A 25,053-nucleotide genomic window follows, 5' to 3' on the forward strand; every position below is an offset into this window, starting at 1 on the left:
TAGTCACGTAGATTGCCAGACTACTTGCGTGAGTATGTAGAGCTGCAACGTTTAGCCGTGCTTAATTATAAGTTTACTTTCCGGCCAATGCTTCCTATATGTATAGTATTTACAAAACACGCAGGTTGGATACGGCTGCGCGCCCTGGCTGATTCCAGCAGCGCTCAGCTTGTGCAGTTGTGGTGCTGGTGGTCATTGCTTTCAGCGTTTCAGTGGTCAATGTTTGCTTGTGTCGCCTTTGTTCATGATAACTGTGGTGCTGACTACTGCTGTTCGTCGTGTTCTAACGGCAACCTCAAGTGTTCGCCGTGAAGCCACCGAAGACGTCGGAAAGGCCTGTCACTTTCTTGTCACGTAGCGAGAAGATTGTGTGCCGATATCGGTCTCGACCGTCCCTTCTTGTTGCGGACCTACCAAACATTAAACCACTGCCAGGCAGTCGTCGAAGGCTTCGACACTAACCTGTACGACGCGTGCTTTGAAAACGTCGCATAGTACCAACAACGACGCGACCATCGCTCTCGAGAATTGGTACTTTCATGCGTCGCCGATTGCATTATCTGGCATTATTTACCTAGCCCACCATTCTTCGGCAAACATTAGAAGCTTCTTGGGTTCGAATTTTAACTATTCGTCTGACATGCGGGCCTACGTCGCTCAACAACTTACATAGTCCTTGATGGAAAGCATGCATTGAGCGTAACCGAAACTGCGCGACGCAAACGGAAGGTGCAAGTTTGTTTATGCGGTAATTACCTTGGAAGTTTGAGATGTTTGACACCTTGTGGTGTTTTGACTGGACACTTATCGCAGTCAGTAGGCAGACGAAAGTGGTTCTTGTTGTGGAAATCTTGCAATAAAGTCGCGAACATTTTTTTTAGTTCTTGTGCGGGCTCCGGCCTTATAAATATGCGAGCGTAATTTTTTTTTATAGTTCGTAAAGTGTAGTGAAAAATCGGCCTCGCTGCACAACACAGTGCACCCAAGGCGACGCTATCTTAATGCACAACGCAAGACGGCTTAGTAATGTAACAGGGTCCTGAATATTTCGTTGCCCGTGTTCAAAAAAATACCTTCGCTCACCGCTGCACTATTCTTGCCCAAATTTTGCAGAACGATCGCATTTTGGTGTCGACTGCGCTTAGTGTAATACCTGGCACGATTAGTCGCCTGTTCTTTAAGACAAAAATGAGAAACTTTTCGTCTGTGGGAAGAATGGCATCTAAAAAGCCGGCCTTGGCACGGACTTGTGTCGCCACCTGCCGCATCTGCAAATGTCATCTGCATCTGGTCCCTCATTAGACAATGAGGGACCAGGCTTCCGCCTGTCAACGATAACGACTGACAAGCAAGAAAAATACACCGAAATTTCATGTCTGGCATTTGCTGATGATATTGCATAGCTAGCAGAATCAGCAGCTGACTACCAACACCAGCTCGACATCTGCTCCCAAGTTACAGGAAACGACCAGCTAAGGTTCAACACTGACAAAACACAGTGGATGAGGATAAATACAAGCAAAACTAGCGACAAATTCACCCTCCAAAGGAACCTCATCAAAAAAACATCAGAATACAAATACCTCAGCGCAACTCTCAGCGACCAACCAAACTTTCTGGATCCGCATCAAAATGCATTAGTAAAAAAATCCAATCGCCTCAAACGCCGCATCTGGCACTTGGCCAGACATGCATACAACCCATACACTGTCGGACACACACTGTAGAAGGGAGTAGCAGTAGCAGCGACAGCATATGCACACGATGTGCTGGCCTACTCCAGTGAAACCATAAAATGCCTGGAGCGTCACCAAACAGAACTGGGCCATTGGCTGCTAGGGGGCAGCATAGCCACTGCAAATGCAGCAGTAAGCGGGGAAATGAGCTTGTCCTCATACGAGGCAAGGGAGGCGAGGTCCAAATTACAATAGTCCGGCAGACTCAAATTCATGGCAAACACAAATTAGTCGCAGACTGTACCTACACCTAAGATACAAAAACATCAAGACGGCTTGGATTCGGAAATACACGTCCCTAGACACAGTATACAGCCCAAATTCAAAACACCACTACATTAAGACAGGCAGAGTGGCGCAAGGCACTCATCAAGGAAATCAATGATGCTGAAAACACTATTTGGCGCATGACAGTGGCAAAAAAGCAAAGCCTGGCACTATATTACCACCACAAGCTGGAACCGTGCCTGTCACCACACTACCGAGGAGGTAAAGGCAGCGCCCTGCTGCCTTTACCTACTGCCTTTACCTGCTGCCTTTACCTTTACCCGCACTGGCGCTCTCCTCACAAACCAACGCCGCCACGAACTATTCGGCGTGGATCCGACGTGCCGCTTGTGCGGTGCACTAGAAGAAACCCTTCTCCACGTGCTATAACAATGTCCGAGACTTCCCACAGATCCCTGGTTGTGAGTCCTCATGCGGCGCCCCCTAAGTGGCTTGAAAACCCTCGTGTGGACCCCCGCTCACGAGGCTGTGCCTGGCAACACGTCGGCTCACAGTTTGGCTCGAGATCTCGCGCGCTGAGCTTCGTTTGCGGATGCGGACGGCGTGAATGAGGAGGAGAAACACGAGGAACCCTGCGATACTTATCATGAAATAGCCCATAGGTATCGCTTGAGGCGTCGCGCACTCCCACCACCGGCCAAGCAGCTCGATAAAACGCAAGCGGTCGCATTTAGGCGACTCCAGACAAACACATACCCACACCCAAAGTACATCACCAAAATCACAGGGGGCAAGGAAAGCAACCAATGTAGGCTCTGTTCACAAACAGGAACAGTCACACACATAATGTAGGAATGCACCTCGCTCCCGTTTTCTCATCCCCCCATCAGCAGCGAGACTGACTGGACAGCCTGGCTCAGTTCTGGGGACGTCAACCGACAGCTTGAACTGGTGGACAGAGCGGAGAAGGCCAAGCAGGCCCAGGGCCTTACTTGAGCACGATCCCTCATCCACATCCCCTTTTACCCTTCCCCCTTTCAATAATGTTTACCACCACCACCGTAGATTCCCGATCGTGCTCCCTGGCTGAGAGCCTGGCGCTGACTAGTCTCACCGAGGAGGACCGAACTGCATGTGCCGAGACTACGAAGATCCGGCTAGAACAGTGGAAACGACTGGGCAGGCGAGCCGAATATGTGAAGGAAACCCCCAGACAGACATCGCCCGGCTAGAGCTGCCCAGTCACAGCGAATGGCCGCTGACGACGACCACCTCAGCTACATGAGCTGCTACGACAGACGGCCAACCAGACGGCGACGCAGCTGGGACGCGCTGACTTGAACCGGCATGGCTGGCGGATTGGATCGTCGTAGCTTTGGTGAAATCTGAGGTGACTGGAGCCTAGAATACAACGAACCAGACCAACCAGATGGACTCACAGACTGTGACTGTGACAAAACTGTGTTTTATGTTCTTTCTCTCCTTACTTTCTACGCCTTGCTTTCTTTCCTTTTCGTACTTTGGCATTGACAAACGCCTGCCCTGAGTCAAAAGGGATCAGGACCACTCACTCACTCACTCACTCACTCACTCACTCACTCACTCACTCACTCACTCACTCACTCACTCACTCACTCACTCACTCACTCACTCACTCACTCACTCACTCACTAACTAACTAACTAACTAACTAACTAACTAACTAACTAACTAGCAGCGTTTAAGGAAGGGCTGCCGCGTGTTGCCCATAGAGTCGTATATTAACTCTATGCATATAGTGGTGTGAGCTCCAGTAACCGTAGAGTTTCATACAATAACGAAACTCTATGCCTGGAATCATGGAGTTTTGCCTGCAACAGGTGACTGCCCTCCCTGAAACGCTGCTTTCTGCAGATGACGACAGGTGGCGACACAAGTTTATACTCGCGTCATCACGGCAGCAGCTCGCATTCCCATAAGCGTAGGCAAATTTGCACTTTTTTCTTAGAAATCAGGCAGGCAATTGTGCCAAGTGCTAAATGAAGTCGACGCCAAAATGTGATCGTTCTGCAAAATTTGAGCAAGAACAGTGCAGTGGTGGGTGTAAAAAGTTTTTTTTTGCACGCGCAGCCAAATATTCAGGACCCTGTACTTTTGCCATTCTGCATACGTTATCTTCCCAACCAAGGATTAATTCCATACCTCCTCAATTTCACAAACACAGCTCAATTTACATGAAGACCTGGAGGATGTTACATTTCATCAATCTAGCATGACTGAAAAACGAAGCACACTGGTGAGCCGAAAACAGCTGCTTGAAAACCCATCTGTCCTCCTTGCCGTCCAACCTTTGGCCAATCGGTGCTGTCAATGTCGTTGAAAGACTTTGAACCCTAGCCCATGAAGGCGTGGGTTCACATTCTCACTTTTGCACTTTTGTTTACTGAACACACCGAGCGGAAAAGGTCCTTGTAGACAGGGGTTGTCACACTTGACTTAAGCTGGCGCGTCTTAATTCCAGAATTGACTCCAGTGTTAGCCGCCATGTATGTGAAACAACTGTGACGATTACTGGGGGCTGTGAGAAAGCGCCGTAAAACAACCTTTTCCGGGAGTTCTCTTGCTCCAATTAGGCGTGAAGGCGACAGTGAACCAACTAACAATACTCGGTCTGCTGAACGTGGCTAGCCTTGCTGGTGCTATGGGGCTGTCCGAAGGAGGTGCACTGTTGGCTTTACAAAGTGATTCGTCACAGTGGGCTGGGAGAGGTTCGAAGGTCACTACCCCCGCAGGCCGATCGTAACAGCACGCACCCTAGCATTCCTGTTAAGAAACAGTGTGAGCGCAACACCATAGTCCAAGTGTAACAGATAGTAAACATCACACGTAAACCAGTGCCTTTCAATACCTGCCAAAGCTAATCCTTTCATTGAGTGGTGATAAAGGCCGATGGGTTCTTGTTGAGCACCGCTGGCAGTGCTCTTTACCACTGCAGCATTGAGATGCGAGGTAGCTGCCAGGGCACATCTCTCGCTGTGCAGCAGAAGTTGCCTTCGTGCTGCATCACACGAACATTGTTAGAAGACCGTTTAAGGAGCTCGAGCATATGCTAAAGCTTCATATCACTGTCAATCCTTTTGCCTTCCTAGAAAACTGAAAATTCTTTTACCTACTGTGAGTGAAAATCCAAATGTCTTGTTTCAGTCGATCCTCTGTAAACACTGATCGATGTGCATTTATGTCTGCAGTTAGAGCTAATGTCACCCACTCTTCAGGCTCACTGTGTTCAGCTAGCTTATACTCGGTCCCCAGATATGTATTTTTGTACATGCTGCAGGTGTGTGTATAAAACAAAGCCACAGGAAAATTTGTAGCCATATGCTTTAATAATTCGCAAGGTGTAGCAAAGAATTGGCCTCATTGCATGACAGTGTACAGAAGGCAATGCCATTTTATTGCACAACTCAAGGGCTACCCAACAGGGCTAGCAGGACTCAATAATACACGCTCGCCATTCTGAAGGCAGGTGGTGATCTCTTCTTCCCAATCAAGGCTTCCAGCCTTCTCAGTTCTGCAATACATCGCTACCATATAGCGTGGGAACGTGAAACGCCCTCTTTTACAGGCATCTGTATGCGGACTAAGCCATCATACGGTCTTTTAGGTGCGAAGGGTTTTCTAAATCCGATGCATCGGGCATGGTGGTTTAATCGGACCGTTCAGTTTTCTCTGGAAATGCTGGTTGATGTATATGTGTTTGCGCAATCTGCAGTAAAGCTACTATCCCGTGTTCCTTGTGTTTGGCTCCCTGTGTTTGGCTGGCCCACGGATTGTATGCCTTCATGCAAGAGAGGCCTCAAGCTACTTTTCTGCATGTTGCCGTTCTGTTGTGGTAGACTTGAGGTAGGATCGAGTAGGCATCTTGCTTTCTTAATGGTCAAGACGTATTAGCGGGCTAGTTCGTTCATATTCGTAGTAAAACAGTGACAGATAACACAAGGGACCCGACGAAGAAGAATGACACTTACACAGGGCGCCCTGTGTAATTGTCGTTCTTCTTTGTATGGTCCCTTGTGCTCTCTGGTGCTATTTGATATGGCATTCTTAATGTTCACTTTGCCTCCTTCACTTTTTCACTTAGTAGACAATGTTCAATTGGAGCTCCTGCCTTGTTGCTCCGACATGAAAGTTCAGCATCGGCAAATCACAAGAGTGCAATCAAAAGGGCAGAAAGCAAGATGCTTGTCTGATGTCGCCATTGGTGATCAGAAGTGCTTTAATACCCTTGTTGCAACAAAGCTTTCAAGCATGCTCAAGTCAATGCAAGTTAAGGACTGCTACATATTGTTTTCAGGCAAGTGGTACTTTGAACTTGCCATACTACTCAGTAAAGTCTCTATCACAGTGGAGAATTTTGATACAGGTTTACATAAGTGAGTACTAAAACTGTGTGTGTGATTGAGGTCATGCATGGGGTCATGTCTGACAGGAGTTGATGATATCTGTTGAACATTGCTATGGTGAAATTTCATCTGACGCTGAAATATCTTTGCCATAAGTGACGGACATTCATTGTAAGCATATATTCATCATATATATAGGCATATGTATAAGCATATGTATCCCTGCACCGTCTTGTTTTCTTCGTGCTTTGGCTCTGTTTCACCCATCCCAAATATATTTGTTATGTTTGTATCTACAAGAAAGATTATAGATATCTACTTTGCTATATATGTGTACATTATTTTGAGGTTTCGCTGTATTACGTGTCAGATTGCTTCAATCTTTGTGTTTATCATCCTAGGGGTCTGATTGACCATGTCAGTATGCACATCCAGCCATACAAGATGCAGGAACTGTGCAAAAGTTTTTATTTAATGCTGTATGACGATGGCTATATGATGAAACCTACTTTAAAATAAGAAAACTAGAAAAGCATGATTCCTGAAATAGAAAAATGCATTTTGCATTAGAGTTTGTGGCCTAAACAGCACGCCAGTCAATTTTAATATAGGCTACCAGATATTCAAGCTCTGTCGCAATGTCCATGTCTCGAAATTTTTTTGTGGACCAGTGTATGCGCATGTATAAGTACTGGGACATGGCAAAGAAAAAATATGCATGAGTATATTGTGTTTGAGGCAAAAACTGTGTTTGAGGCAGGCCAACAGTATATACTGAAAGAATGGAAAATATCATCTGTATGGTGCTGTTAAGGTAATTAGGTGCTTAGGATACCTACACCCCTTGTGAAAATAGGGATTCTCTATCGTTTCCTTTGGCTTGAAAAGAAACAAATGTTTTTTTCTGGTGCATGCACATTCCAAGAAATGGTTTGGCAACTTTTTTTTTTTACAGTTCTTAAAACCATTGCCAAAGTTGTGTGCTTACAACAAAGCAGGACGTACATTTCTAAGCAGTGCGTGTAGTCAGTCCCATCGGCATGCAGACAAAAAAGAAATAATGGTCTAGGTGACCATTGTTTACGTTTCTGGTATAAATAAGTGCATTGAGCTCCACACTGTGCCTTCAAGGTCACAGCAGCACTGCTGTGTACCTATTTGGTTACTTGCATGCACACACACACATGCTTTACCTTATGCACTGTCGGCATGGAGTGGCACGCACATTGTGTCTTTACCTCTGTACAGAGAGCAATGCCAGCCACTGTCTCTCCGCATATACTTCATGACGCAACATTACGTCTCTCTCAGAAAGCAAGACTACGACCTGATCTTGATGCGTCGCTCTTGTGAGTTGTAGTCGGGAAGTGGCATGAGTATGGCATGTAAGCTCCGTGGAAGCCTGAAAAGTTGGAAGTTTTATGGAAGCGAGACATTCTAATCGACCTGAGCATAACATAGAAGAAAACCTACGCAGGTTTTTCAGAAAGCTTCGTAGCTGGAGAAAAATTAATCCTGGTGTTGGGATCTGACTCAGTACCAATGCTGTTCCCCACTTTGCAAGTTTCTGTGCAACCAATTTGTCATATTCAATCTTTCTGCAGTTTGAATTCTTGATTAATTTAGCATTTCGCTGCTATCTGCTTGCTAGCCTTCTGATTGAATAAGCAACGAGGCAACATACTGGCACTTCCAGAAACTGCCCTTGAAAGTTCAGCACAGCTTACAGACAGACGTGAAGAAAGGGACATCTTGACACAAGCACAGTGTCAACACTTGTGTAATATCTTTGGAGTCTAGTACTTATTTGAGACATGGTTTGTGCGTATTTAAACAATTTATTGCACAAGTATAGCCAAAAGTGTCTTTAAATGCTTGCAGTATGCCTTAAATGTCATTGTTTTGGTCAGGTTTTACATAGGTGTGCAATTGTTGGTGCAGTAGGTTTTCATAGTCATGTTTATATACAGTTATGTAATATGTGGTGTTCAAAACACAGCAGTCAAACACCAAAACACAGTGCTGATCTCCAGGATTAATTGCTTGTCTGTCAGCGTTTTAAAAAGCTGAATATGGTTCTGCCTCTAGCATTGTGCACCATGAAGTAGCTGTCTGGAAGTTTGTATAACAAATAATGGAAAGAAAATTTTACCCAACCACCATCTTATTTTGAAAAGCCCATATTGTCACATACATATTAATAAAGAGTACCAAGTGTTCTTATTTTTGAGCAGTACATAAAGCTAGCAGGGACTAAAAGCTAGCATGTGACTAAAAACACTGTACAGTTTCTAGCAACAGTTCAGGCACCATAGGGCATCAACAAAAGATTTCTTCTAGCACAGGTCCTCATTGCGCAGTTGCTTCAACACATGGCTTTGGTCAAACACATGCACATGGGCTATACCACTTGATTTCAGCTGCATGTCCAGGCTGCAAAAAAAAAAAAAAATGGGGGTGCCACTGGTCTCCAAACTTTTGCTTGCAACTGTACATAAACTGCTGTGTATTCTTGTTCGCTGTTTTTTTTTTTCAATGCTTTCATAGGGTTTAAAAAAATATCAAGCTTTGAAATTTCCCCGAAGGTTAAAACTGAGGTTCCTCTTACAAGTAAATACACTTTTGGAATGTACAGATGGCAGACTGTAAATATTTGAATCAGTTTTATCAGTCTCATGTAGGCTCTGTAGTTATCGTCTAAAAAAAACAATTACAATGTCTAACAGTGGTAGACATTGTGCAGTAGAACCTTATTCATATGATATTTAGGGGGACTGTAGAAAAAGAATGCATGATCGGAGCAAACATTGAGTAATCTTTATGATGGCGTACAAATTGCCACACTTACCCACAACTTTATCTGAAGTTGAATAGGAAGCACATAGACTATTGAAAACCCTTTCAGGAAAGCTCAGTATCACTACCTGGCAGTTACAGTGAGCATCAAACACTTTTATAGAGCTGTTGTATTCATGAATCACATTAAGAGGCTGGTGATTTCCAATGGATAAGTGGGTCGAATCTTCTTTAATAGCAGCCTCTTTTTGAGCACTTACTGCCCTTTATCAGTTTCTGCAGAGCCTTGTGCATCAAATCATTGAGGCTCTTGCTATTCGTCACATTGTGGTGTCCCGTGTTACTGTACCATCTGTGGGGCTCAATGATAGTTAAATCGCTTACCTTTGCGATTAAGGCACTCATGGTACATCTAACTTCATGTGCTATTTTTTTGCATTGTGTAGTTTGTTTTCTGTTCCCCGTTTCTTTGCATTTTTTCATCTTCTAAGGTTCATTAGCAACTGTTGATGAGATAAATGTTTCAGTTTATACTTGGTGTCTTTTCATTTTGTTTCGTTTTTTGGTGTCATTTGCTTACAAATCATTTACCAACATCTCACCTAGTTGTGTTATTGCAGCTATTGTTCTATTGTAACTGTGCAAAGTATCGAAGGCCACGAGATGGCACCTGTGGATGTGGTGCGGGGTAACCCCTTTAACCTTTATTCATCTCCTCTTGGCTTTCAACTTCGTGAGTCATGTTGAGATTAGTGACCAGAAACGATCTGAACACAGTGAAAGTCCATCTGTGGTCGTCCATCTGCGCTATGTGGCAGGTTCTGCAAAGTGACCGTTTTTAGAGATGACACAGGGCAGTCAATGTAGGCGCCACTGACAGACAATGCTGCATCGGTGGGGCACTTTCCAACTTTTGGATGTAATAACCGGGAAGAGCAACTTAATAATCAGGGATCAAATACACATGACCTTATGGAAACAAAGTTGTACGGTAAGACCTGGAAAAACATAACAGGAAATATCAATGAGGTATAGTCAAAAGAAAAATGGATGACAACTAGAAATATAAGACATTCCATCGTTCATATTGAAGCCTTGTTCACAATGAAGGCAAAGTCAGAGGATGGTTATGTACGCATGAGTGGATGGCACCGGCAGTGGGTGTAAGGGGAAGGAAGGCCGCCGTCATTGCGGTTGCAGCCTGGAATCAGTCATTTGTATCGGCGTCCATTTTCCTTTGAGCTTGATTAATCCAAACCAGATGAGTTTTTGTCAAACCCTTGACTTCTTATCAACTAGGTTCTTCTGTATTTGCATTTTTGCTGCAGCATTGCGTCCAGTGCAGAGACTCGCGTGACAATTCTTTCCAGTTTCAGAGAGAAGAGCCAAGCTGTTAGTCAATAGGCTGCATCACATTGGGAAAGAACATCTGGCTCATGAAGCTTGGATCAGGGGTGATGCACGGGGAGTCTAGTTTGTTTTCACAAGACATGCATCTAAAAACTGTGCTACGAGTTTAGGTTTACTGAAGGGCGCATCCTATGCGGTTGATTGCGACTCGTTACCTGCCGTCGTGGTTCAGGGGGGAGAGGGGAGGGGGAAAGGTGCCATCGCGTTTTCAGTTCACCGCTGTGGCAACTGCATCGCAACGGTGGTGAAATGCAAGAACACTTGTATAGGCAACCTTTTTTTAGTATTAGATGTTAAAGAGAGTGCTGGGGTTTGTCATTATGCACCACCACCAATCAGTGATGAGATGTTTCTACTTTTGCTTTTGCCAAAGAAACTGATTAGTCACGAGATTTAGATATGTCAACTAACCACCATGTTTACTTTTGCATGAGAGTAACAAAAATTTATTTTCTTTAAATGTGGCAGTGGTTTTGTAAAGTTGAAGGGCAGACAGCCTTTTGAGCAACATAAATGTTGCCCAGCTGCTTATGCAGATGTCAACTTTGCAAGTTTACCACTCTAAAGAAACTGTGTAGGTCCTTTCAAAGGCCAATGGCAATGGAACTCTACTTTTGCTAAACTGGTTATAAATTAGTAGCGTATATTATAGAATAAATCTTGGCGAAGCTGCTAGTCTGATAAGGGTATAAATTTTTTTTATTAACAGCTTTTAAATGAAGGACCTTGGCAGATGATGTAATTAGCTTGTGGTTATTTAAAACAACACAAGTCCCAAAACATGACCTCCAAGATATTCTGTGTGCCTTGGACAGTGCTCGATGTTGGAGCTGATTTCCAGTCGCTGTGCTTATTCTCAACATCCAGAATTCTGCATTATTTTTGGTAATGGCAGCTTACTGAGTTTTGGCACAGAAAGCATCGATTTCTACTAGCTTCTTGTGACACATTCACTGGTATTTCAAATGCAAAAAATCTTGCACAGAAGCTGCTCAGAACCTACGCTATCTGAAATTAAGCTTTCTATGTGACCTAAAATTTTGTTGCAGCTTGCCTTTAAAGCTTGGACACATTCCTTGTCTGCCACTGTATCTGTGAGTGTTCTGAGAAATACCATGCACATTCTTTGGCATACCTATGCATAATGGCTAGTAGTGCAAAGCTAGCAGGCACAGAAACAGACATTCATGACTTGGGCAAGTGCATGTGCCATAACGTCTATTTTTCTCTGTTTGTTTTCTGCTGTAATACTGTCATGTGTGATCCACTTGCCGAAGCCTCCGCCTTATATTTTACAGTTTGGTGCATTATGATTCTGTTTACGACTTGTGCCAGTTGTGTCTTAAATTTGGCATCCCACTTATGTCATGAATTTTTTATCCCTGTATCCCACTATGCTCTGTCGTGCATGTATTCAATTCAATTCACTTTATTCACCAGATGGTACTAGATGGCTACCTGAAAAGCTGTGTAGAGAGCTTGACAGAGGCCCCAGTAACCGTTACAAGCATACATCGAAACAGCAGACACGAGATACTTAACAATAGATGAAGTGAAAATTTAAGCATTTATTTATTTATTTATTTATTTACTTACTTACTTATATATTTATTTATTTATTTTGTAACGAAGAAGAGTAGCATGTGTGCACCACAGCACCATCGCTATCGGTATGAGCTCGTGGTTGCTGTCCTTGGCCGAACGCTTGTGACTGCTACCCATTCGCCTGTGCCTGTTGCTAATAAATCTCTTAGCAATTTATTCTTTTGTTTATTTATTTACAGTACCCTCAGGGCCCAGAAGGGTGCTACAGAGGGTGTGGGTACAGTAATAAAAGAAAAAAAAATACAACACGTTCAAACAATTATTCGTATTTAGGTGATAAACTCAAAACATAATCAGTTATTGCAATCTTGAAAGATGATGCTTCTTCGATTTCCACTCAGCACTGGTTTTTGGCAGAAATGAATCGGAGAAAACATTTGTGCGACAGAAAGGAGTGAACACTTTAAACCGATAATCAAGACATGTTGTGAGACTTCGTACACGTTGTCACCAACATGTACGAAGGCTCTGAAAGGAAGTCTTGTTTAAGCAAGTTATTTCGGTAAAATGTTTTTTGAAAAAGGCAAAGACGGGAAATTTTTCTTCAAAGCTGCAAATTAATAAGGCCAAGGTTTGACTTCTTTAAAGAAATGCTAGCTGTGCGGGAATAATTTGAAAGGATGAAACGTGCTGACCTGTTTTGAAATGACTCAATGGTATCTGCTAATGTTTTTTGACCACGGTCCCAGGCAGATGACGCCTACTCTAGCTTCGGTCTAATTAGCGTTTTGTAGAGCAGTAACTTCAGATGGGGTGGGGCTTTAGAAAAATTCCTGCGAATGTAGCCAAAAGATCTGTTTGCATTGTTCGTGATATGTTCCATGTGCGCATGCCATGAAAGGTTACTGTTTAGCTGGATTCTAAGATATTTATAGGAAGTCATCTGCTCAAGGTTGGTTACATTGATAATATAGCCGAAAGGAGTTGGTGAGTTTGAGCGATGCAAGACAGACATAATTTTGCATTTAGTTGGATTTTAGAACATTTGTCATTGTGAGCACCACCTTGAAATGTTGCATGTTACAGAGAAATGCATTAGTGTTGCAATTAATTTGTTAACAAAACGTTGTTTCATGCACTGAAGCACACAAGTAACTGGAACGCCAATGTATTTCTCCGCAAAGTTTGGGAATTTATATCTCAAAACTGGTGTCGTCCTGAGAATTTGTTCCAAGTGGATCCGCCTTGCAAAGTTCACTGCTAGAATTTGTAAATTGCAATATGGGTCATAAGATAATTAGCTAAAAGCTAATTAGTGAATTCTTGCTAATTAGTCAATCTTGCATTTTCATTTTTCGTGCAAGTAGTGTCCGCCGCTTCGAGTAGACCGGCTCATAAACTAGAATTGAGCTATCTGCCGCAAGCAACCTGCAAAAAATTTTGGAAGTGTTTGCTGAAACACCCTGTATATAGACATAAGTATACTCAAATATACAAAATTAATTGATACAACAAACGTTTATTACAATGCTTTCACAAAACATGCTCGCACCTGAGATTTCGACATGTATTTAGTTTCTTTGTATTTGTTTTTGTCAGCCTCACTGGCCTTATCACTTGTGCGCATGTCATTATAAAAGAGTATTTGCTCTTGTTCAGTGCATTTAATGGGCAATGTTTGTGACACAGTTGGTTTTATCAACTCAAGGGTCATGTATTATATCTTGCTGGAATAACGTGCACCTTTCCACACCTATATTTATCATCACTTCCTGGTTGATCCACAAGCATTTATTTCATGTACGTAAGACCCAAAGCGTATTATTTTGAAGTTTTCATTTCACTTTATGCGACTCTGCAGCCTACCTCAAATGTCTCATGCAAATTCACTTATCGATTTAATTATTATGAACCTCCCAGCTTAATGTTGGCATTCCATGTTAGCATTCGCTCAAGCTCACCAAATGACTTGAGCATTGCTTTATTTTTTTTCCCCTACTGGCAGCATCCTTGGCTAATGCTAAAGTATTTTCTTAGCTTGTTCGTTGTGGCATCACATGAAGCCTGCCCTGCATGAAGTAGCAACCACAAAAAGCCAAGGAAAGCTTAGGGAAAAATTAACAGTTGATTATTTTGGACAGTCACCTGCTTCCAGCACTAGGTAGCACGTACATGTTGTTGCACTTTCGCTCTGCACGTCACTAAGTGTCTGACACCACTACAAAGCAAAGCTGAACCGAGAATTCTGATAGTGTCGTATGCACCACCAAAAAGAGCACTCTCTCTTCAGCTGCTCATTGGTCTGCACTGTTGGTAAAAGCAGCGATGCTGTCGCTGCTTGCAGTCTTTGTTTTTATATGCTCCTTCTGGTTGGCAAGTATGCCTCATTAGAAGCTTCTTTATGTTCCCATAATTGTCTTGCGGCCTGGCCTGCAGTCTTGTGCATGGCCAAAGCGTACAACAAAAATGCCCAACAGAAGGGAAGATGGCAGTGTTGTAGCTCAATTGGTGCAGCATTGTACGCGTAATGTGGAAGATACGAGTTCGGCTTCCAGCAATGGCATGTTTTCTTTGCATCCACTTTCATTTTCCTGGTTATTTGTACATTTTAATGAAAAGAGCAGTTAATTTCCTCTAGGCTTTTCCCAGGGTAAATTGTCTATTGACGTCATGTGGTTTTTGGAAGTTCATTTTCTAATTGCTGGTGTAGTCTGTATTGTGTGCGCAATGAGTAATCTTCCAGGGCTACCTTAATTGGCAGCCCCCTTTTATGTTACTTACATATTTTTTGCCATATATTTATTCCTTGTGGGGGAGAGGTGGATTGTAATTTAGTTGTCTTAGATTGCATTTAATCAATTCAGTGACGATAGATACATTTATGCATCTATCAAACCCTTTCCAGTATTTCCACTTTTTTCTTTTTTTTTCTGGCCCTTTATTATCTCCAACTCCCGTCTCAGAGTATAGACTGCAGCTCTATAAGTGTTGGCAAATTGTCTTGCATTGCCAGTTAGTCTTGGATTTGTTCTGTTGCTTGTGTACATAGGCGGTAAGCCGTGAATGCTACCAGATTCACATCCGTAATGAGTTTCTCTTGGTGAATGTTGCATGTGTCGAACTTGTGTAGTTGATTGAATCAAAATGCCGATGGTCTGCATTGTGGGACTGCTGCAGAGGCTGTGGTGTTCAGCTGCTGAGAATGACGTCGTGCGTTTGATTCTTGGCTGCAGCACTTTGGGTCGGGATAGTGTAACACTCCTATTCCAACTCTTTTCCTTCGCATGCTTCAGAAGTCCGAACGGTGCTTTACCTAAGTCATCACCAGAAAGAATGCAATATGACAAGACATCTAACTTGTTTGTTCTTTGAAGCCTATTTGCCAGCCATCTCATGCACTCACAATGAACCACACATCCTTATTCACTTCGTCCTCTTGTGCTGGCTAACTCTGTATGCCTCATTAACCTGCCGAAGTGAGAGGGGGGCGATGGCTACAAGCCAACCATGACTGGACAATGATGTAAAAGGTGTAAAATCTGGCAAAAGGAATTGCAAAATTGTGTTGGCCTTACATTTTTCCAATTGGGGTAGGAACTCAAGTCAGGTTGGGTGCCATACCTTGGGGGCATCCCAAATAACAACAGGTGGTTAAAGTTAGTTTAATACTTTAGGCCTGCATTGCCCAAAGTATTTTCATTGTGGTTATTATGACTGGTAGCAAAGAAACAAATTCTAACTAGTGTAGTGCCAGTGGTAGTCTGTTGTTGCAATGTCTGAGCAACAATGTGCGTTGCTGTTGTAGCCCATGTATGTGATATACCGTGTCTGTGAAATTTGCTCTATGTTAGCAGAACTACAGATACTTTGCATCCGGAATATTTCCATTATTTGAAAAAGAAAAACATACTTGCAGTTTTGTGTTTTATATAATCAGGTAGTGCAAGTATGATCAATTGTGTGTTTATGAGAGCTGTTAAGCGCTAATGTTTGCCCCATCAATTATACATAGCTGAAGAATACATGCATCTGATAAAATCAGATTGTCTTCGGTGCATTTTGTGACTAAACTGTCTTTCTTGGTGAAAATTCAAAGTAGAGATCTGTGAATAAAAATTTGTGAACTCGTAGTCTTTTGCAGACATTGTTGACTTCTGGAACAAACCATCTCATTTTGTGATATTGTGCATTTCTAATTGCCACTTTGTTTTTGCTAGTTTCATGCAGTGGTAACAAGCCGAAAACCATGACTTTTCAGCTGTGTGCAAACTGGGCCCTCTGCTTCCCTAATGCATCTCCATTTCACTTCAGCGTAGAGGGTGTTGACACACATAGCAAATTTACTGGAGGCAACCACTGCATTAAATGGGAGGTTTTGTGTGTCACATTTAGTCAGCACTGGCGAAAGCACTTCCTAATTGGGCATAATGCCTCCAACTGCTTGGTAATTAATGCATTTGTGGTGCTGCAAGCCAGTGCTTCAGATCTTTCCATGAAGAATTACAGCATGGCTTTACTTTAATGTAACTTGGGATTTCATTTATTAAAATTGCAAGGACTCATTAGAAGTTGCACAAATTATCTTTCTACTGCCTTGAATTTGATCATTGTACTGCAAGTATGCAGCACTATTGTATAAAATTATATAAATTTGGCAGATTCATGAGCAGTTAATCTTAATTCCTGTTGAAAGAGGTTATTTAACTCGATGAGCTCAGAGTTTCGTCAAGCTGACACGTTTAGTATGCATAATTAGCGTGTGGCACAATATTTGATGTAATGCGACTTTAACCAAAACATTAGAGTGTCCTGCTTGCACCCCCCCCCCCATTTATTTTTCTTCACTTGTACGAAGTTAGCGTACAGCTACTGTTATTGGTAAAAAGAGCACAAGGGTTACGCTGTGTGCATGTCACATTGGCTCGGCTAGGACACTGTTATTTATAGCATGCCATAGTAAAAGGCTCTATGTTAGTGCTTTACTGAGAGCACATTGAACAAAAATTTGGCGATAGTCAGTTGGCTTACAATTAGGCTTGCAGTTCTGAAAGCTGTCCAAAAGAAATCAGGGTACAGAGACAGAATTACAAGATGGAAAAACGTTTCTGTTTCTTTATTAGTGTTATCCTACTGAGGACAGTGGACTGATAAAGGACAAAGAAAAACATGTAGCAGTTTGTGTTTTTCTATTTGGTGTGTAGAGAAAGTCATGATTTGTTTTGTAAAATTTTGTTGATTAGAAACGTGTAAACGACTTTTCTAGCCGTACTGCGTGCCTGCTCTGTGTGCATATTTCACTCGGGGGTAGCATATGTGGTGTTGTATTTTGTTGGTACTTTGTTTGGGGGGAGGGCAGGATTTACCTGTTTCATATGAAATGGATCCCAGTTACACTGTTCAATATCTAGCTGCTGCTTGCTGGGGTCACCCAGTGGCTATGGCTGCGGAGCTCAAGGTTGTGAGTTTGACCTCTATTGCAGTTGCCACATTTTTTTTTGGGGGGGGGGGGGGTAGAATGCAAAAGCACTTGGGCACTGTGCACAACCTAAACAATCCCAGAAAATCAATATTAATTCAGAGCACCCCACTACAGCGTGATTAATCATACCATGGTTCTTGCATATGAAATTTCAAAATTTTTTCCACACTTCTGCAGTGAGAGAATTAAAAAATGCCACAGATCCAACAAGCTGGAATCTATATACAGCGAAGATTTGCGTGAGTGCATAAAGAGCTGAAACACGACTAGACATGCGCACGCGCACGCGCAGAGGCACTCGCAAATTATACTGAGCCTTTTGTTAAGTGGAGTTGCTGACTACAAGTGAGTACGGCGGGTCCCTTGAACACATGATTTCAGAGGCAGCATGCGCATGTTTATGTAGCGCAATTCAAATCCATTCTATCTGCAAGGAGCATTCACTTCCTCATTACTGTGCAGCTGCGGATACGCAAGGCAAGCTTTCTGGATCTTTTTCTTTGTGCAGCTGCTGTCGCAGATGTGTCGAGGCAAGCGCCACATGGTGGTGCTGCAAGAAACCGAGCGGTGTGTGCGGTGTGCATGATCCGCCGTAATTGGTTGGCCTATTCGGCAACGGAACAGTCAGGCAACAGCTCCCACATTCACGAAACCTGCAAGGTTCACTACAAAAACCTTCACTTATAAAATGTTGTTTCAATAAAATGAGCATTTGGGCACCATCTGCCTTTGATAGGTAGGAGAGACTGGTGTGCATTGCGACATCCACATGTAGTCATTGTTTGGTTGCTAAAAAATTCAGAATTCATTTTTTTCTTTTTTATGACTAGGCTACAGATGACACATTTTGCTGAATAATTCTCAATGAAGTGTGCACGTTCTGCACCCAAACAGGGAACTTTATTTTTAGGAAGATTTATTGTGTCACCAAACAGTAGTCTGTTTAACATGCATTTTCTTGCTTTAACACTGCGCTCCCAAAACTTTCACGGCACAAAAGGCCTGCATGTATAAGCGTAACCTTTCCCTGACTAAAAACTAGGAAGCATAGAGCACAGTAAACAAAATGTACATCGAGCGCAAAATATTACCCAGTAAGTTAAATTTCTTTAAGTGTAAGCAATGTGCACAATAAAATCTCTCTGCTCTGAAGTTTGAGTGCTGTTGAGCCTGCAAATTCAAGTGGAAGATTCTATCTGCACCTGTCTCTCTTAATTATATAATTTTTGGCATTGTTTGGCATTTTTTAGCATTGTGCAGTGTTCCCATTGAGTAGCAGCTTGCATAAGCCTCGGCAATATCTCCTGTTTGGTGCAGTCTGCAGTTATGGATTCTGGCTGCCATTCCCACACTAGTGCTGTCGGAAGATGGGTCAAGCCCGGCAAATGTGCATCAGAGCTTCGCCGACGCAGCCTTTCGAGGCTGTGAGCAACTGTTGACACTCTATTGGAACCACGCCAGGGCCATGCAAAGTCGAGGTTATCTGCACCCATTGAGAGTCTGCAGCAAAGTGAAGACCGGCGCTGCTTGTCTGGAGAACAATCCGTCAAAACAGGGTGTTCCACACTGCGCCCAGCAGCACGTTCCAGCTACACCGTGACCTGGTGCCCCGATTAAATTTCAATCTCATGATGTTCACAGAGTCGTTTGGCTGGTTGAAACACTTAATGGGCCATATCAAGGAGTGCCACGCTTAGTGATACAGCATTTCTTGCCTAAGTCTGCTTTGGGGGGGCTTGTGTTGGCTGCATTTTACTTGTAGCACGAACAGCCGGCCCGTATTGTCAGGTAGGAATTTTTGTTATAAATCAGGCAAGTTACATTTGTTTAGCAAAACCAAAGAATCCAGTCGTGTCTTTGTTCATGTGGTGCCATGTGTTTTAATACACTTAAACTGTCAAAAGCTGGTGAAAGTGTATTACGCTTGGAATTCAATGAAGAGAAATGGTGTAAGAGTTTTCTAGTCTAGTTCTAGTATAAACCCATGTGATGCGACAATGTGGTGTGTTACTGTTCTGAGATGGCTGGTGTGATGTTTGAGAGAGTTCTTTATTGTGCACAATAATAAGGTTACAAATGGAGATTATACATACATACAGAGAGAGGTCCCATAGTGAACAGACTGTACAGGGGACCTCCCATTACAAATGAGTAGGATATGTAAATGTAAAGCAGCTATATGCAAACACACAAGACACCACAGTAATGGACCACATTACTGGTACCACGGACACCACAGGCTTCCTCACTCTGGGCAGCCAGTGTATAAAATTCAGTCTTATCAAAAGTGCATGGTGGGTGTTTTATGACACTCAAGGCATTAGGTTGAGCTTTTAATGCTTATGTGCAGGCCTCATTCCTTAGTACACTTTGCTTGGTAAAAGATGACATAAAAACATGCTAGATGTTAAATCAAACAAAATGCCTTGTGTACTTTGATGATCATGTGTCTTGTTTTGAAGAAAAGGGAATTGTTGAAAGGGTAAACATGAAACTGTAACAGTGTTGGTATAGAGATGGTAAATATTTGTTGCAGTTCAGTGTTGTCAGTACGTTTCTCTGAAACTGATCTTTCGAGCAGTTTTTGAGCTACAGGCATGCTTATTGAAGCTGCTTATTAAACAGGCATGCTTGATAAATATAGTTATTTAGCCTTCTGTCATCGTGGAAAGGTTTGAAGATTAAAATTGACTCATTTGCACTTAAGACGTCACAAGGATAGCTGTGATAGAGTTTGCTGACTAACATTTTTGTTGCTATAGTATTTTAACAGTTGTTTTACCACATACTCACAATTCTTGTTTTCATTGCCTTTTATTGTATATGGCATAGATGTGACGGTATTGGTTTTTGTGCCTTCCTTATCGACGATTGAGGTTTGGCTTGTAGATGAGCTTGACTTTTCTTTAGTCATTAGCCCTTGAGTAAACATTTTTGAGAATCTTTCTGTGGTCAGATTTTGCATTTAATATTAGTCATTCTGCAGTTTTACATGCTTAAAAAGTTGGCTGTAATCATGCTGAAGTGCACCTGGCGTAGATTGCCTGCAAGGGTTATTACAAAAAAATTGAGCTTAACACGACCGTGATTTTGAAACATTCTTCACTGGCACTTAATTTTGCTCTCACCTTAGTTTATTTAGACAGTGCCTACTCGTGCTGTGAGCGGCAAGCTAATCAACAAACAATTTGAATTCAAATGTTGATGCCGCTGCTAGTATTAATACAATTTTTTTTTAATTAGCTCAATGGCCATAGCACAAGGATTGGTGCTGTATTCTGTGTCATTGCTAAGAAAGCCAGTGTGACAGTCAAACAGAGTGCCAGCAGGAGTTTCCTTACAAAACTGATTGTGACACTCTTGTTTCATGGTTATAGAAATTAGCTTTCAGATTTTGTTTGTTCTCGCTTTTTTAGATCTTGCACATAAATTTTAGTTTCACGATTCTGAGGAGTGAGGGCTATGTGACCTTACTACATATCTTGCTGTACATCTTTTGCATTTGCTTAACGTTCAGTTTAGACTGTTTATTTTGGGCATTTTTGGTGTGTTTTTTAACTAGCAGCAACAGTCAGTGACTGCAGTTGTTTAGTATTTACTGCTTATCTTGAATTTTTTTTATTTGCGTGCATAAATCTTGTGATGGGCATTTTGCCAGCTGCCTAAATTAACTGGTTTGTCATATTTGTTGTAGTGCACCATTCTTTGGCAAGCTAGCTGATATGTGTTGCATTCATATGGCCTTTATTTTCAAAACTATTTGTGGTTTCAAAATCAAACAGCTCATTCTCTTATGTCAAGATACATCCTGCGTGCCTCATGAACACTATTTGTCTCTCCAGGCAACCAATACTCTTACCTGGGTCGTTTTCCATTCAAAAGCTTATCGGGCCTTGCAGTAAATGATCATGACATAATTATCTTGAAGCATGGCCAGCATGGATTTGTTACCCTAGATTTTAGCTTGTAGCATTTGCTGAATAAATATTAATGATGGGTTAAAGTTGTAGCTTATCATAGCCCATTCATGGCTTTCTCCATGAACTTTCTTGCAAAGCACTATATTTCTGCGCTGTGAAACTTTCCACTGAGGCATTTTAAATGGCCTGTTCAAGTAGATCCTTCATGTTGTAACCCATTAGAGATGTTTCCTCATTGCACTTTTATGCTTTTGGAGTCATTTACTGATTTGTGTCTCAGATCATTTTAACTAGTGCAACTGCAATTGATTTACATTCCAAGCGCAGCCAGCAAGCTGTGTGTAAAATGACACTTTTTCATTGACTTGGTCAAGGTTTAAATGCTTGCCCTTGTGTAATTGGACTTGATAATACCTTTTAAAGTAACACTGATGCTTTATTTTAGACATCTTGGCCACAACGCATGGTTATAGTATGTAGAGCATTTTAAAAAGTGAAAGATAAAAACAGTTTTTTTTTTTTTTCAGTCAATGTGAAAAGCCTTATCTGCTTTAATGCTAGGCTTAAAGTACACTAGTCCATAAGCCATAAAATTAGTTGAAATGCCAGTTCACCAAGAAAACTACCATGTTCTTTTTGTGATTGACATAGCACTGTGGCGTTGCAAGCTTATAAAATTTTCACCGAACAGCATTTCTTTTCGTAAGAAACAGGTAGACTCGTGGAAAAATTTTCTGAGCTGCTGTAATAGAATGTCGCTGGTGAGAAACTTACTCGTAAACTGCTGACACACACCACGTTGGTTTAGGATTCTGCAGCTGAAAACAAGGTTGGCAGGTTTGCTTAATATTCTGGTAGCTGCATTCTATGTTGCTTTCACACAATAAAATCAATCAGTCTATTTTAGTTTGGTGACATTAGCGTTCCACCTCTCTGCTTTTCCCTCAAGGTAATCTATATAAAATTGAACTGGGATATTAGTTGGGCCAGGAAGTGTAGTTTAACCACCGCTAGTAGGCAAGATAGAAGCAGCACATTCATCATATTTGTAATGCAGATAGTGTCTGTGGGAAACTTGTGAATCAGTGTTGCAAAGCAGAAGCTTTAATTTACTGTCGGTAGAAGGAAATAACTTCTAGTGGAACACTTGAGCCAAGCCTAAACTATTCACTTACATTGAACTTGTCCATCTAATTGTTCCTGAAAGAAAATCTGTGCGTGGTCTCTTGGCTCTACTGCTGTACAACAGTGCTATAAACATTCTCTGCGGGGTGGCTACGTGTTGAGATGACATTGGCAAACTTTCACTATTCTGTTTCATTCTTCATCGTAATTGTCTTATTTTAACTGTGAGCATGTCACTAAATTAGAAGGAAACAAGGCTGATAACATGCTAATAATACTGAGTTGCCTTGGATTTCAGAATTTCTCCCTTTGTCCCCAGAGTACATAAAAAATTGTTGCGGTTGGCAGCACTCATTGGCCTTTCTAATGCAAAAATTCAGGTGATTCCGTGTAGTAAGTCTTTCCTACTTTCTCACTATATACTCTGTTTCATACTTAGCGGGCAAATGCTGGTGAAGCTACTCAAGTACTAGTTTCATGGTCAGCTGGCTTTTAATTCAGAATATCTCATTGGGAACAACTTCCTCGTGTACTGCTTAATCTACAGCAGCTAGAACTAAATTTGTGTCAAGTCATGTATTTATGTACATTTCTTGCTATATGGTGCTGTATGTTTTGGTTGCGAACACAGGTGGTGTGCGTTGGAGGCTGTGCAAAAAGTGAAGTCGTACCAACGTATCCTTCCTCTTGTTCTGTACTGAACAAGCCCAGATATGCAGCATCTTATATATAAGAGTTTCTTCATAATTGTGACTGTAACGTATAAGGATAACATGCCTTAAATTGCATAATGCATCCGTGTGCATGGCTTTCATACGGCACGCACTATTTTTTGGTTGCGCACACAGGTGAAGTGACGAAAAGTTGCTGCAGCCTCCTCGGTTTTGCCTGCTGGGCATGAAGGGGAGTATGGAGCAGTCAGCAGAATCCCTGTGACATGCCATGCCATGCAACCTTCAGTTTAAGCTTGCAAACAATTTGTTTTCTGCTAATTTTACTTCACACAACGCCTTATGGAAAAAAAATTGCAGTAAGTTCTCTTAAAGACAAACGTATGGGAGTCTTGAAAACTTGTCACATCAAAATTTTTACTCCACAAAGGTCGTTGGAATCTGTCGAAAGCTGGCAATATGTCTTTGAACTATTGAGTTTGCAAGATAACATATCTGAAAAAAATCTGGAATGTGTTTTCTTTATTTTACCCCTCTCAGGGTGTGCGTTTGTGTCTTTTGTACAGGTTCTCTTTTTTTTTGGCATTATTGTATGTTCAAGTAAGGCAGTATGTAATTCTAAAATCTATTAATAGCCTGCAGCAGCAGTCTGGTTGTCTTGCGCATCACAAATCAAGTGCATGTGTCTTTTGGAAAACTTTTTTTGCTTTTGCAGGCTGGGAACAGCTGCCTCACACATTCTCCGAAGGTTTGGTCCAGACTAGCCGAGATCACAGTGGCTGCGACGAACTGGCCAGGCACCTGACGACCAGTGCTCCCTTGGAAAGTAGCGACGCGCCAGACCAAAACAACTTCGTCGAAGAACTGCGACTCAGTTGGAGCGCTGCAGGCCTTCCGAGTGTCACGACGGCTCAGTTGCAGCCGCATCGGCAGCCGCATCGGGAACAACCTCTGGCACAACTGAAGCGGCGCTGGCCGTGCCAGTTGTGCCCGATTGTCTGCAGCACCGAGTTCAACCTGACGAGCCACATGCGACGCCACGCCACCCGCAAGCGCCACGCTTGCCCCGTCTGTCCGACAACATGCAGTACCCTGTTCAACTTGGCCAGCCACATGCGCACGCACACGGGCGAGAAGCCGTTCAAGTGTGACATGTGCCCCATGGCGTTTGCTGCCAAGGGAACACTGGTGAACCACCGACGGACACACACGGGGGAGCGGCCGTTCCAGTGCCCCTTCTGCAACAAAAGCTTCACACGCAAGTTTGTGCTGCGGGACCACATCCACTACCGCCATTCAGGCCAGAGTGGCTCGCGATGAAGTGGCCAGAACCCAGTTGCTGTGGCCATAGTTCTTTAGTTACCCAGAGGGAAAAGTGTCACTCTCAAACATGTAGGAATGTCAAAATCTGGGAGCTTTAAGTTAATTTGGAAAGCCAGGGACTCCCTGTAGATACATTTTGCAACCGTTGTCCTTTCTCTCGTGACATTTTATTCTATACCTCAACAGCACCTAAGCAGCTGTTCTTACTGTTAATATTACTATTATTATATGAGAATTTGTTGCTTGAACATGGGTACTCAGGCTAGAGTGTACAGTTATATCAAGTGTCGAGTGGCTCTGTGAGTCGCTCAAGTTAGAGAGAAGGTGTGAACGTCTGCACTTACTGTGCACTGGTTTCAATCGTATGCTTTCATTTTCATCATTATGCTTACTATACTATGTGTGGGTAAATGAACCCTTTCATGGAGGGGGGGGGGG

General features: G+C 42.6%; 1 long non-coding RNA gene across 3 annotated transcripts; it reads left to right on the forward strand.

Moving 5' to 3' along the window:
• Positions 1-6: 6 nt before the first annotated feature.
• LOC135916290 (uncharacterized) lies at positions 7-25,050 on the forward strand. Of its 3 annotated transcripts, XR_010568894.2 has the most exons (5): positions 7-28; positions 125-531; positions 18,085-18,236; positions 18,894-19,364; positions 24,008-25,050. It is a non-coding gene; the product is annotated as an uncharacterized lncRNA (long non-coding RNA). The 3 variants fall into 3 exon arrangements; XR_010568893.2 differs by lacking the exon at positions 18,085-18,236; XR_011515380.1 differs by lacking the exons at positions 18,085-18,236; positions 18,894-19,364; positions 24,008-25,050 and having other exon boundaries at positions 125-885.
• The last annotated feature ends 3 nt before the right edge of the window (positions 25,051-25,053 follow it).

Source organism: Dermacentor albipictus, chromosome 6, assembly GCF_038994185.2.
Source record: "Dermacentor albipictus isolate Rhodes 1998 colony chromosome 6, USDA_Dalb.pri_finalv2, whole genome shotgun sequence".
NCBI lineage: Eukaryota > Metazoa > Arthropoda > Arachnida > Ixodida > Ixodidae > Dermacentor > Dermacentor albipictus.